Genomic DNA, 12,155 nt, shown 5'->3' on the forward strand with positions numbered 1-12,155 from the left:
TTTATTTTTCCTAAGTTTAGACTTAGGAACTCCATTAAAAATATTAATTATTTTAATATATCCCAAACTGGTTAGAATCTGCCCAAACCCTTTCTGGGTCTTGGAGATCTCATGTGCTTTAGCCTCTCCACCAATTTTCATGGTTAGAGCACATTTGATGCTACCCCAAATCAACACTCACTCTTGGCGAGGACTGTGCTCTAGTAATACTCTTCACTGAGCATCACTCTGATTATCTAGCACCAGTACCTGTGCTGATGCTAGGCCTCCCCACCCACATCCTCTGCATTGCTACATCTTGTACTGCTGCCCATGGCCCTGCCATTGCCACTGCTGTGTCTGCACTGCATCCCCATCTCCTCACACTGCATTGGTTTGCCCATAGCACTGCCACTGCTAACTGTTGTACTGCAACCCAGTTACTGGGAAGGAAGTAACTGATTCACCCAACTTTGACATCCCTGTCAGGCTAGAGACTCTCCTGATGTTAAAGCTCCCTCTACTGCTAACAAGTGCTCCCTCTATTGACCTTTGCACTGCTGCAACAACTCCATGTATCACACTGTTGCACACCTCTCTGTGCCATCCTGCACTGGTGCAATACTCCTGTGATTCTCGCATGATTGCATCTTGCTAGCCTCAGCGCTGTTATGGGACTCCTGCATTGTAGCACTCTCTGCCGCTTCATCCGCATCCATCTCTACCGACATTTGCCAGTCCTGCTACTCCTCTTCGGGGCTCCCGTAGCAAAGGTATAATCCAAGAGGTTGGGTACCTCAAGGATGCTGCCCCTCATTGCTTGTAGTCTGTATGACTATAGCTCGATGTCTCCCCATTTCCTCTCAAGTGGCGCCTGAGCACTCATGGCACAGTCGTCATCCTCGACTTCTTTCTCCGCCTTTGTTGGCACTTCCTTTGAGTCAGAAGCCTCTCCCTTACTCTTCTTCCTCGAACACTGGTTCGCATAGTGACCCAGTTCCCCACAATGGAAGCACTTGACCTTGGAGAGGTCCTTCTTCTTTCTTTTCTCCTGCTTTCCCTTAGATGCGAGAGTCGCATCTTCTTCTTCCTCCTTGATTCTGACCCCTTTTCTGCTACTCCCCACCTTGGTCACCCGTCTGGTCTCTTCTTGACCAAGAGCTACCCATAGTTCCTCCCAATTTGGAAGGCTTGACCTACCCAGTATGCTCTAGACAAATACCTCCCAATCCTCTGAGACTGTGTTCAATGCGGTCCTCACCATCAGTTCTTGATCTGGCCTGGCCCTAATGGAAGTTAGCTGATCATGAATCTCCTTCAATCCACTGAGGAAGACATCTATCTGCTCTCCCTTCTACATATGGTATGACCACAGTTGATTTTCAAGTAACATCTTCCTTTGCACGGAAGTATGCTGGTACAATTTCTTCAAGGCCTCGCACATCTCATTTTCCATGTCCTTCTTAGCAATATGCGGCACCACATGATCCTTGACCCCATCAAGGATGATGCACTTTGCCCTGGCCATTGCCTCCTCGTACTTCTCATTTTCAGCTAGGTCAACCGGGATCACTATTGTTTTCAAGGCGAAGTGCTTGATGCGATACTGGTCTAGAATGGACAAGATCATGGCCTTCCAGATTACGAAGTTGGAAGCTCCGTCAAGTCTATCCTGATCTCTCAGCCTATTCACTGCCATCTTGGTGCTCTTCTTCCGACTCCTTTGAGTCTCTTTACTTCCCTCCTAGAATTCCTCGGTTCGACTCTTGCTGAGTCTCTCTACTTCCCGTCTGGAAGTTCTTGGTTCGACTCTGAGTCTCTCTACTTCCCGTCTAGAAGTTCTCTTCTGGACTCCCTCTGTGTCTCGATTTCCCTCCTGGAAATCCTTCTGCCAACCGATAAGTTTCTCCTCACCAATTGTCTGTGCAACTGCAACATTGGTCCAGATTCCTTGGCTAGAAATCAGCCTCAGTAGAAACTCCCTCTACCTTGGTCTTGCCTTGTTAGGTATTGTTCTAACCACAGTACCCCACCAGCTTTGCTCCATAAACTACCCACAGCCTCCTATGCCCCAACAATTGAAGGATTGAGCCTCTTGGCTTTGCGCAATCCCGACACCGGCAAAACAACTTCCTCAGCCAACTGCATCAGCCCACCTGGCCTCTGCCTGGCTCTGCGTGAGCTTGTTTCTACCCTCCTCAACCTCTGCGCTGCCTCACTCTAGCCTAGACTGATGACGCAGTCCCTTTGCGTCACTCCTTCCTCTATCGCTTTCTGCAAGGATCAACTTTGTTACTCGAGACAGTTGAATCTGCTACAAATGCTCTACTAAGCTGATGCCCTTAGTTTTCCTGTGATCTGCAATCACGCTTTGATACCATGTTGAATTTTTTAAATCTATCCATTAGAAAATTAATCTGTATTCTGCTGGTTTATTGCTTCTACTTGTTTAAATTCGAACAAGTTATTTAATACATTTAAATACTGAAATAAACACAATACAGTCACAACATCTACAGATCATAAACTGAAAGAAAACAAGCACACAAGTGACACCATTGTTTATGGACAAATGTCCCCGGAAAAATCCAATGCGGGAAAACCAGTGCAGCTATTCAGAGGGTTATATTATTATGCAGTCTAACTGAGTACAATTGGGTGCCTACCCAGCTCACTTGACAGAGAAATATACATGGTAGCAATACCTCTATATCCAGAAACAAGTATTCAGAAAACTTGTCCCACGAAACCCTCTCTGGCACCACTGAAGCTCGGCACTCGCTCTTCTGGCCTATGCGTCAGCCTTCTGCTGACCTTTGTCAACCCCATGACCCTTTGCATTAGCTCTCTGGGGCACTACGCAGACTCTAGGACCCTCTGCGTCACTCCAACAACCTTTGCGTGGATGACGCAGTCCGTCTGGCCTTTGCATTGTCTCTACTGGGCTCTGCGTAGCTTGGATTAGATATTACTCTTGCTCTCTTTGCTTCTGCACTGGTCTCTCAATATTGTCTTTGCCTCTCTGCCTCGTACTCACTGCCCGTCGCTGCTGATCACTGATTCAACATTGCTTAGCAACCCCGCTCTAGCAAAATGAATGAATGATCACTCTGGTGTGTTCTCCAACTGACCCTCAAGCCTCCTCTTATACTTTTCTCGTTGGTCCATGAACGGCTGAGATTAAATCTCTAATCAATGGCTAATATTAGATTTGGCTTGATCCATGACTTTTGGACCATTCTAATCTAGTTTTATATTAATACCCATTAATATTTTATGTTTCTTAAGTTTAGACTTAGGAACTCCATTAAAAATATTAATTATTTTAATATCTCCCAAACTGGTTAGAATCTGCCCTAACCCTTTCTGGGTCTTGGATATCTCATGTGCTTTAGCCTCTCCACCAATTTTCATGGCTAGAGCACATTTGATGCTACCCCAAATCAACAGTGAGTGGTTCACCTTCCCCTAGTGGTGCATTGTGTACAGTGTGAGTGGTTCACCTTCCCTTGTGATACCCCATGATCGTTGAGATATGCATAAGATGAGTGGTTCACCTTATCATATGGCATATGAGCAAGATGAGTGGTTCACCTTCTCCTGCCGATACATCCTACCCATCCGCTCCAAGCATATTGATATCAGGGACCACTTTATTCAGGATATGGTACAACTGGGAGCAATAAGGCTCCGTCATGTTGGGACTGATGACAAGGTCGCGGATATTCTTACGAAGCCCCTGGGGAAGTTCAAATTCTTAACCTTCCGTGAATGACTTAGAGTTGTGGAGAGACCCTCTTATGAGGGACCCATTTGAGTTGGATATTGAGCTCTAGGAGCTCGGGGGGCTTGGGGTACTTCTTGGAGCGACGAGCGACCATAGGGTGAGTGGTTCACCTTCCCCTAGTGGTGCATTGTGTACAGTGTGAGTGGTTCACCTTCCCTTGTGATACCCCATGATCGTTGAGATATGCATAGGATGAGTGGTTCACCTTCTCCTATGGCATATGAGCAAGATGAGTGGTTCACCTTCTCTGCCCGATACATCCTACCCATGTAGTTTGAGACTCATGGGAAGTACCTCTCATTTGGCCAATGAGTAGGGAAATGAGGATAGGGACCATAGTACTATCGATGGACACATTGTGTACTACCATACTCCCTATGCTAGGATGTTTGATATTGATATGGGATCAATGGAGACTGACTTCGGGTCAATGGAGAGTGGTATGATAGACTTGATCATTTCTTCATTATTTATTCATAATTCAGTAGAACAAAGATGACAAGGATAGTGCAGATTGTCAGATGGTTTGGCGAGTGAAGTTCTTCCTAGTTGAGAGGGAGTGTTAAATTTGGCAACTAGGGCCAAACTCCACCTTGGACAACTCATATGATGGAGATGATATTTTTGTTGGATTCCTCTTTCCGAGAGGTGTAGGATTGCTCTAAAGATCATCTCATTCTGACATGTATAAATGGAATTATGAATTTATTTCTTTTATGGACAAATTGTCAAGGTCGACGAACTATCTAATGTAGGTTCAGAAGCCCAAAAGTCACATCTCTTCACCCTCAACGTTGCATATAAATATAAGGAGAATCTCCCTGATTTGGACATTCATCATCTCATACATATCTCTCTCTCTCTCCCTCATCTGATTGGGTCTTACGAATTGCAGGGCAACCTTCTTCTCCTCCACACATGCGAAAGTTTGATTAGGGTTTTCTGATTTCTGTGTTGACCATTTTGCAGCAGGTTTGACCAGTGTTGGTCGGGAAATGTTTGACTTTGTTTAACTCCGATTTTTGTGGGAATATCTCTATTTGGGCAGGCCACATTCTTTGGCACAAAAACCGAGAATGTTTGTGCTGTTTGACCAACATTAACTATAGGTTTGACTGTGGGTTGACCAAGTTTGACCGATTTCTTCAGCATTGTTTTGGGTTGATTTGGATTGTCTTTGGAGGCCGATTTGACTAGGTTTGACTGAGTTGATTTGGAGGAGTAATTCCGCTGCTTTGACCAATGTTGACTTCCTGGTTAGGGCCTCCTATTGATTGCATTTTGACTGAACAAATTTGACTATGTTTGGGTAGGTGAATTTTGTATATTGTACTCTCCCTCAGTGCTGAACTTTTAAAGAATAATAAGAGGACTTGATCAAAGGGATTCCCCACTTTGGAGTTTTTCCCTGGCATTCACCAAATATTGTGTCCTCTTGTCTTGGCTTGTCTTCTGCTTTTTATTTATGTTCTATCTGCATTTACTATCATGTTAACATGATTGCTAATCTGGAAATTAATATTGGGCTAATAAGAGAAATTGAAGTAAATTGTTCTTAAGCATAGGATATACCATTGTTATCTAAAATTAACAGAATGCCAATGGAAAATAGAATATATAAACAAAGTAGACACTAAAACCCAAAACCGTAGAATAGGAAGGAAGAATTTCATAGGTTGCTGCCAATAGCACAAAGTCATCAACATCAAAGTCAATATCAATACCACCACTAGTCTCTTTTGCATCCTCCTCCTTTGTATCCAATATAATTTGAAGCAACAAACTCTATAGCTGTTTGTAGTTAGAATGTATTTGCGCACAAATTTTGTATTGTAAGTAATATATGTATTAATAGAATAGAATAAAATGAATAGTATGATTGTTACAAAATGATGGCCCACCTATATACCTAGGAAGGTGCCATTTCATGAATTGTTATGTCCTATGAGACATGCCTCTTCATTACTAATTATTAATTAATTGATCATTATTTATAACTATAATATTTATTTTTATTATTATTATTTCTATATATATTTTTATTCAAAACATTGCATCCATCTTCAAAACACTGTCCTCAAAGCTTATTGAACAAGATTCTCTCTTACTGTGCACATCACTTCGACATGTCTAATTCATCAGTCATATTATCTTGGAATCATTTTTTTATTGTGTATATATATAAATTAGTTAATTATTATTATTATTATTTTAAAGAAGTAACTTTATAAAAATATCAGAAGGTAACTTTATAAAATAACTTTATAATTTTATAAATTAACCTTAATAATTTTTATAAGTAAATTTTAAATTTAGTTTATTTATATTTATTTATACTTTATGACTAATGGCATATTCATATGGTCGTGTTCGTACAACATTTTGATAGGCTATCCAACTCTCTTTTTTCTATTTATGTGTTTATATCACCATCTGTGTTTTTGTTCACCCCTTCTTCCGTTTCCATTTTCGTCTCACCATTTGTGTCTCCCAACAAAATATTTGCACAAAATTTGTTGGTCTGCACCATTGTTTACCAATGATAGCTTTTCTTGAAGAACCCTAGTGCTATTTTATGGAATATCACTCTTTTCTTGTATTCCAACCAATATTCCAATAAATCTCTCATCGTGCAACCCAACATGCCACAACCTATTAATCATAGTCCTCTCCAGGTCTTTCAACAAACCGTGGAATTTTACAATTGATTTCTTTAAAGCATGGTTTTCCCTTTCTGTTGCTTCCTAACAATTTTTAATCATAACTAGATTTTGTTTTGCAGTTTTTGCTTGTTTGTGTAACTTGACCAAGGATTGTCTCATAAATCTAATCTCTCTCTGAGCAGCTAATGATCCCTTGAATTTAGGAGTGCTCCGCCTATCAGATTCCATGCTAGATGTGAATTTCTTGTGGTTGAAATCCAAAAATTGTCTTTGCAGAGGAGCAATATTGTCAAATCCCTTGTCTTGTGTTTCTATGACCTTTCAGTATTTGATTTCAACTATACTTTTAGTCATTCCACAAGAATTTCATCACTATCATCTTTAGATACACTATTGGCCTGTTTTGATAATCTACATTCCAATGTAACATTGCCATCTTCATAAAGCCCTTCTAAGGGTCTCGTAGGAAAGGAAAAGTCATCCTCAAGTAATGATACATTCTGCATGTACCGTCCAAATGCTTCATCTTCAACTTCGATCTTACTGTCAGAGTATTCTTTTAACTTCACAAACCTCCAATTTTTTATTACTGCAATTTCCTTCCTTGATCAAGGTCACTTCACTCTTTTGTGAGCCAGAGATCTTGAGATGTAAGGATGAGTATGATAGAAAACTAGGGTAGGATATGGCCTCAATGACCTTGACGGTGGAATTTTTTTTGACAAAGCACTCATTTGCTATTGATCAAACATGGGAGAGCTATGAAAAGCCACCTTTTCTGGATGGACAACGCTTTGCTTCAAAACATGTATATGGCATGCATTTCTGGCTTTCACACAACAACCCTTGCATGCTTAGAATGGATACCGAGAACGAGTGACATTGACACATTCTAAATATTTGGGCTTGTTGAGGCCTCTAAGACTCTTAGGTGCTTCCACCGAGGCACTGTTGTGTTTGTTTTGTGTAGTGTTGTTAGTGGTGGATGGGTTGGGCATTATGTCATTTGCGTCAATCAAGGGTGTGTTTGTTTGAGGAGACACGATGCCTTATGGCGGTAAACTTTGATGGTGGTGGTGGCTGCGACTTTGGGAGCACAGTCGTCGCAACGAAGGCCGAGGCAAAGGTTGTGCTTGTGTCATTCTGATAAGAATAATACAGAGGACCCTCTATATTCTCAAAATATTTAAAGTGACATGCATCTTGACAACTATTGCTAGACAAGCTATGCACTGTATTTTCCTCCCTTGTCTGCTACAAATTAACTGTATTAGATATCGTCTTAACAAAATCAGGATCCGCAATTTCTTGGCTCGCAACATCAATTCTATCATCTTCTTTAATAATTCTCCAATTAGTAGCCTCATCTTTATCGTTTTTTTCGACAATTTTCTCGCTGGCAGCCTCACCTTTAGCTTCTATTATATGTGTCGAACTCGGTGTTTCCAAAATTTGTATCATTTTTACAAGTATTTCTCTCATTTCCAATAATAATTCTCGAGTAGTTTTATGGTCATACGATAATGTTTGGGAAGATGTTCCAATGATATCAAAATCTAAGCTTAATGGACAGACTGTGCAGCGGTTAACGTCCAGAGAGTCAAATGGCTCTGATACTACTGAAGCAACAAATTTTGTAGCTATTTGTAATTAGAATGTATTTGTACACAAATATTGTATTGTAAGTAATATAAGTATTAATAGAATAGAATAGAATGAATAGTATGATTGTTACAAAATGAGGGCCCACTTATATACATAGGTAGGTGCCCTTTCACAAATAGTCATTTCCTATGAGACATGCCTCTTCATTACTAATTGTTAATTAATTGATCATTATTCATGTGATAGTAGAGAAATTAGAATCTCCTTAATTAATTTCTTTGGGAAAGATCATCTAGTTTAAAGGGAATGAGAAGATTGGGACCATATTGCATATTATTGTTCATCCAAGCATTTTCTAACATTGTGTTAGAGGTATATATTTCATCTAGTATGGAAACAATACTTCTAAAGGATGAAGGAATGTGGATGTTAAGTTGCAATATGAAGGGCATAATAAATGTCTTTCTACTCTTGCGAAAAGGAACCTATCTTCAATAGGTATAAGAAGTAGGCTCGTTCAAGAAAGTATGGCTAGATGATTGTATGGAAGCAAAGATATACATATTTTAAGTAACTTTTCTCTAGGGTAAGATTCATATCTACAAGAATCTTGCATAAAAGAGTTGGTTATAAAAGTGTTCTCAATAAGCCTTGCATAAGGTGACATGATGCTCAAAAGAAGAAATTTGACATGCTTTGGAATGTCTAAAGATCAAGACTCTCACACAAAATTGCATGACATAAATATAACAATGTTGATCAACATCAAGTATAGTCTCCGAAAGAAAGAAAGGGAGTGAACAATGACAACTCCAAGGAAGATATTGTAGCTTGGTAATCAAGCTTGATCCATGGGCATCCTGATTTAAAATAAATGCATGGAAAAGGATTATTGCACGATATGCAGATGGATCATGTGAAAGGATGTTGATCTCAAAGGGTACAAATAAGAAAATACCTTGATGAAGGGGCCATCATGATAAGGTAAGTATGATCTTTAATATTTTTTATTGGTTATCTGGTTAATATATTGTTTTGCTACATGAAAGAATGTTGCAAGAATACATAATGACAATTGGGGCAAGTTTAACTGTTGGTATTGTCGGTATTTTCCCTGACAGAGATGATACTTTCTTTAATAGTAGAGATCCTTGGGATCTTTTGCTTTCGACTTCTTTTCAAGTTCTCCCTTTTCTTCAACTATGTGAGCTTCACTTCTTTCCTTTCTTTTGATGTCCACCTTTTTAGGATAATCCCTCTTAAAGTGTCCGCACTCATTGCATCCAAAGCATTGAATCTTGGACATATCAGTCCTTTCCTTGGACTTTTCGAACTTCCCTTTCTTCAACTTCTTGGTCCTTGCAATAAAGGCTTGAGACCTTTCATTTGATTTAGTTTCATAATTTGCCTTGATCCTAGATTCATCCAAAATACATTGAGCCCATAATTCATCAAAAATAGTATCTTTCTTTGAATAGATACCATTTGCAAAACTGCTCCAATCGGGTGGCAAAGCATTTAATACACAAATTATCATTTTAGAGTTGGAAATAATTTCCCCAAGCCCTTGTAATTGATCCCTTATTTGTTAGATCTTCATAAGTGACCATGTCTTCGTCTTTTGATTGCCTTATTCTATATAGTTGATTCCTCAAGGAAATCTTTTGATCTGAAGTACTCATAGAGTACAACTTTACTAGCTTATCATACATAGCCTTCGCTGTCTTCAAATTTGCAATAAAAGGAACAAGATGGTCTTTAATGGATTCAACAATGATCCTTTATGCCCTCACATCTCCCTTCTTCTATTATTCCAACTCTTGAGTCTTCTCTTTGTCTAGTACAAATAATTCACCAAGGACATATTCCATGACTTCATTTTCTGTGAGTGCAAAGTCAATCCTCTTCTTCCATGCTAGGAAGTTTGATGATCCAACAAGCTTGTTGCTTTCAAGGCCTTCAAGGAGAATTCAATGATGCCCTAGAATGATGACATCTAGGATGGCTTCAATAATGATTTCTTTGAACAACTACAAAGAGTGAATGTGTTGAGATTAAGGCAGCATTGGGAGGAATTTTCCAAAAGAATCCCCTTCGCTCCAATCAGAAGTCCACCATGAGATAAAGAAAGGTAATTAAACTATGGTTTGGATCTATCATAGCCTTAGAAAATATCTAATGATATTTGAAATATGAGTCAACTATCTTCATTTAAGTCGACCTTGGAGGGAAAATCATTTTACTTTGAAATTTAAAATCATTTTTGAACACTGGCCTCAAGGGTTCATGTCAGCCTCCTCCAAGGGTCATGACCATTCATCAATATCAAACAACTATAAATATGTTATTGAGTTGGTCTACAAAATGGTATTCAATGGAAAACATATGTCTAAGGTTCTTCGATGGATCTGAGGGTTCTAGCATTAATCTATATAGTCATAGTATATTGGATCTCTCTGAAATTCGCTTGACATGGTCTCTCTAAAATTCGCTTGACATAGTCTCTCTAAAATTTGCTTGACACAGTCTCTCTGAAATTCGTTTGGCACAATCTCTCTGAAATTCGCTTGATTTTTGTTATGAAATTCACATGATCTCTGAGGCTATTTTCATATAAGGGTCTGAGGCATCTTCAGATAAAGATCCAAGGCAAATTTCACTCTTTTCATATTTGTATAAGCTTATAGTCTCTTGTATGAATACTCACTATGGCATCTTCGCATGATGTCTTGACATAATGGCATGGCCCTTTGAATTTCACCCTTGACAGAATGGCGTGGTTCTCTGGATTTCGCTCTTGGCACAATGGTGTGGCTCTTTAGATTTCACACTTGGCGCAATGGCACGACTCTCTAGATTTCAAACTTGGCACAATGATATGGCTCTCTGAATTTTTCACTTGGCACAATGTTATGATGCTCACACTTGGCTCAGTGGTATGTCATCTCTTGTTCTTGCACGACACAATTACATATGACATCTTAGAGATATGGCATCACTTTTGTGTGTGTGTGTGTGTATATATATGTCATTATGGTTACATATGGTATCTAGCATCGCGTTTGGATATATATGGCTCAATTATGTAGGGCATCAAAGAGCGTTATGGTCCTGACATCATTTATGGCTTCATTCCTTTGCATTTGTATGATGTATTTATGTATGACAGTATATGTATCTTGTTTTAGACTCACATATTTGCAAAAGCAATGTCACAAGTATGATCTCATTTGCAGCAGTGACGTCTATGTTTTGAAACCCTGTCAACCCTGTCTCCATGAGAAACCCAAATAATTGTATGTGCAAAAATGAGAATGGGTTGGTATGGTTCTCCATATTGGTTTGAATTTATGCAACACAATAACATGGTTGTCACTCATAGTTCCTATGCATTGGCATCACAATCTTTCACTGGTATATGTTTGGCATCATTGTCACCACAACTATATGTAGTATGACAAAGAAACATTGGTACGTGTTTAGTGGCGACATTTATACTAATAGTATGATGAGGTTATTAATGATAACAATTGTTTAATTGATGTAACTTGTTCACAAACGAAGTTGTGAACAAGTCTTGTATAGGCCTTGGGAAGCTTGATGATATTTTGTACCTTATACCTCTCTGTTTAACTTTCGATGACAATCTAATAGAAGAAGAATTTGGATGGGTTTTCTCCCTTGTGGGTTTTGCCTTGTTCTCTGACCAAAGTTCTCAATGTACTCTGTGCATTATTTTCTTCCCATGTTCCTTTATTGTTGTTGTGATGTTATTGTTCTTCTTGCATAATTGCTAATGATTTAATGATGTTATCGAGTGAATTCTATATGTGCATGATGTAATGTTATAAATGGAATTATCTAAAGCAAATAACATTATGGCCCTAGAAAAATTAACAGAATGATGATCCTAAGGTTCCTTGATGCTTCCTCTTCTTCAAGATGATGCACTGGGCAATCTTCAATAAGAACTTTTCCTTCCTTCAATGAGAGCTTGATGATGAGGCCATCTTCAACAAAATCTTGATGCAGTGACCTTCTCTCTAAATTAATAAGTTTGCTTCTTCTTTCCTTGTGTTCTTTTGCAAATGATTCCCCTTGACAAGCAAACCCTTCAACTA

General features: G+C 39.1%; 1 pseudogene; it reads right to left on the bottom strand.

The window, feature by feature from the left end:
- Positions 1–6,779: 6,779 nt before the first annotated feature.
- LOC149265077 (uncharacterized) lies at positions 6,780–7,427 on the bottom strand (annotated as a pseudogene).
- Positions 7,428–12,155: the final 4,728 nt, after the last annotated feature.

The sequence above is a fragment of the Pinus tabuliformis genome, chromosome 6 (genome assembly GCF_031772625.1).
Source record: "Pinus tabuliformis cultivar Carrire ecotype Pingquan chromosome 6, CPIR1, whole genome shotgun sequence".
NCBI classification, from domain to species: domain Eukaryota; kingdom Viridiplantae; phylum Streptophyta; class Pinopsida; order Pinales; family Pinaceae; genus Pinus; species Pinus tabuliformis.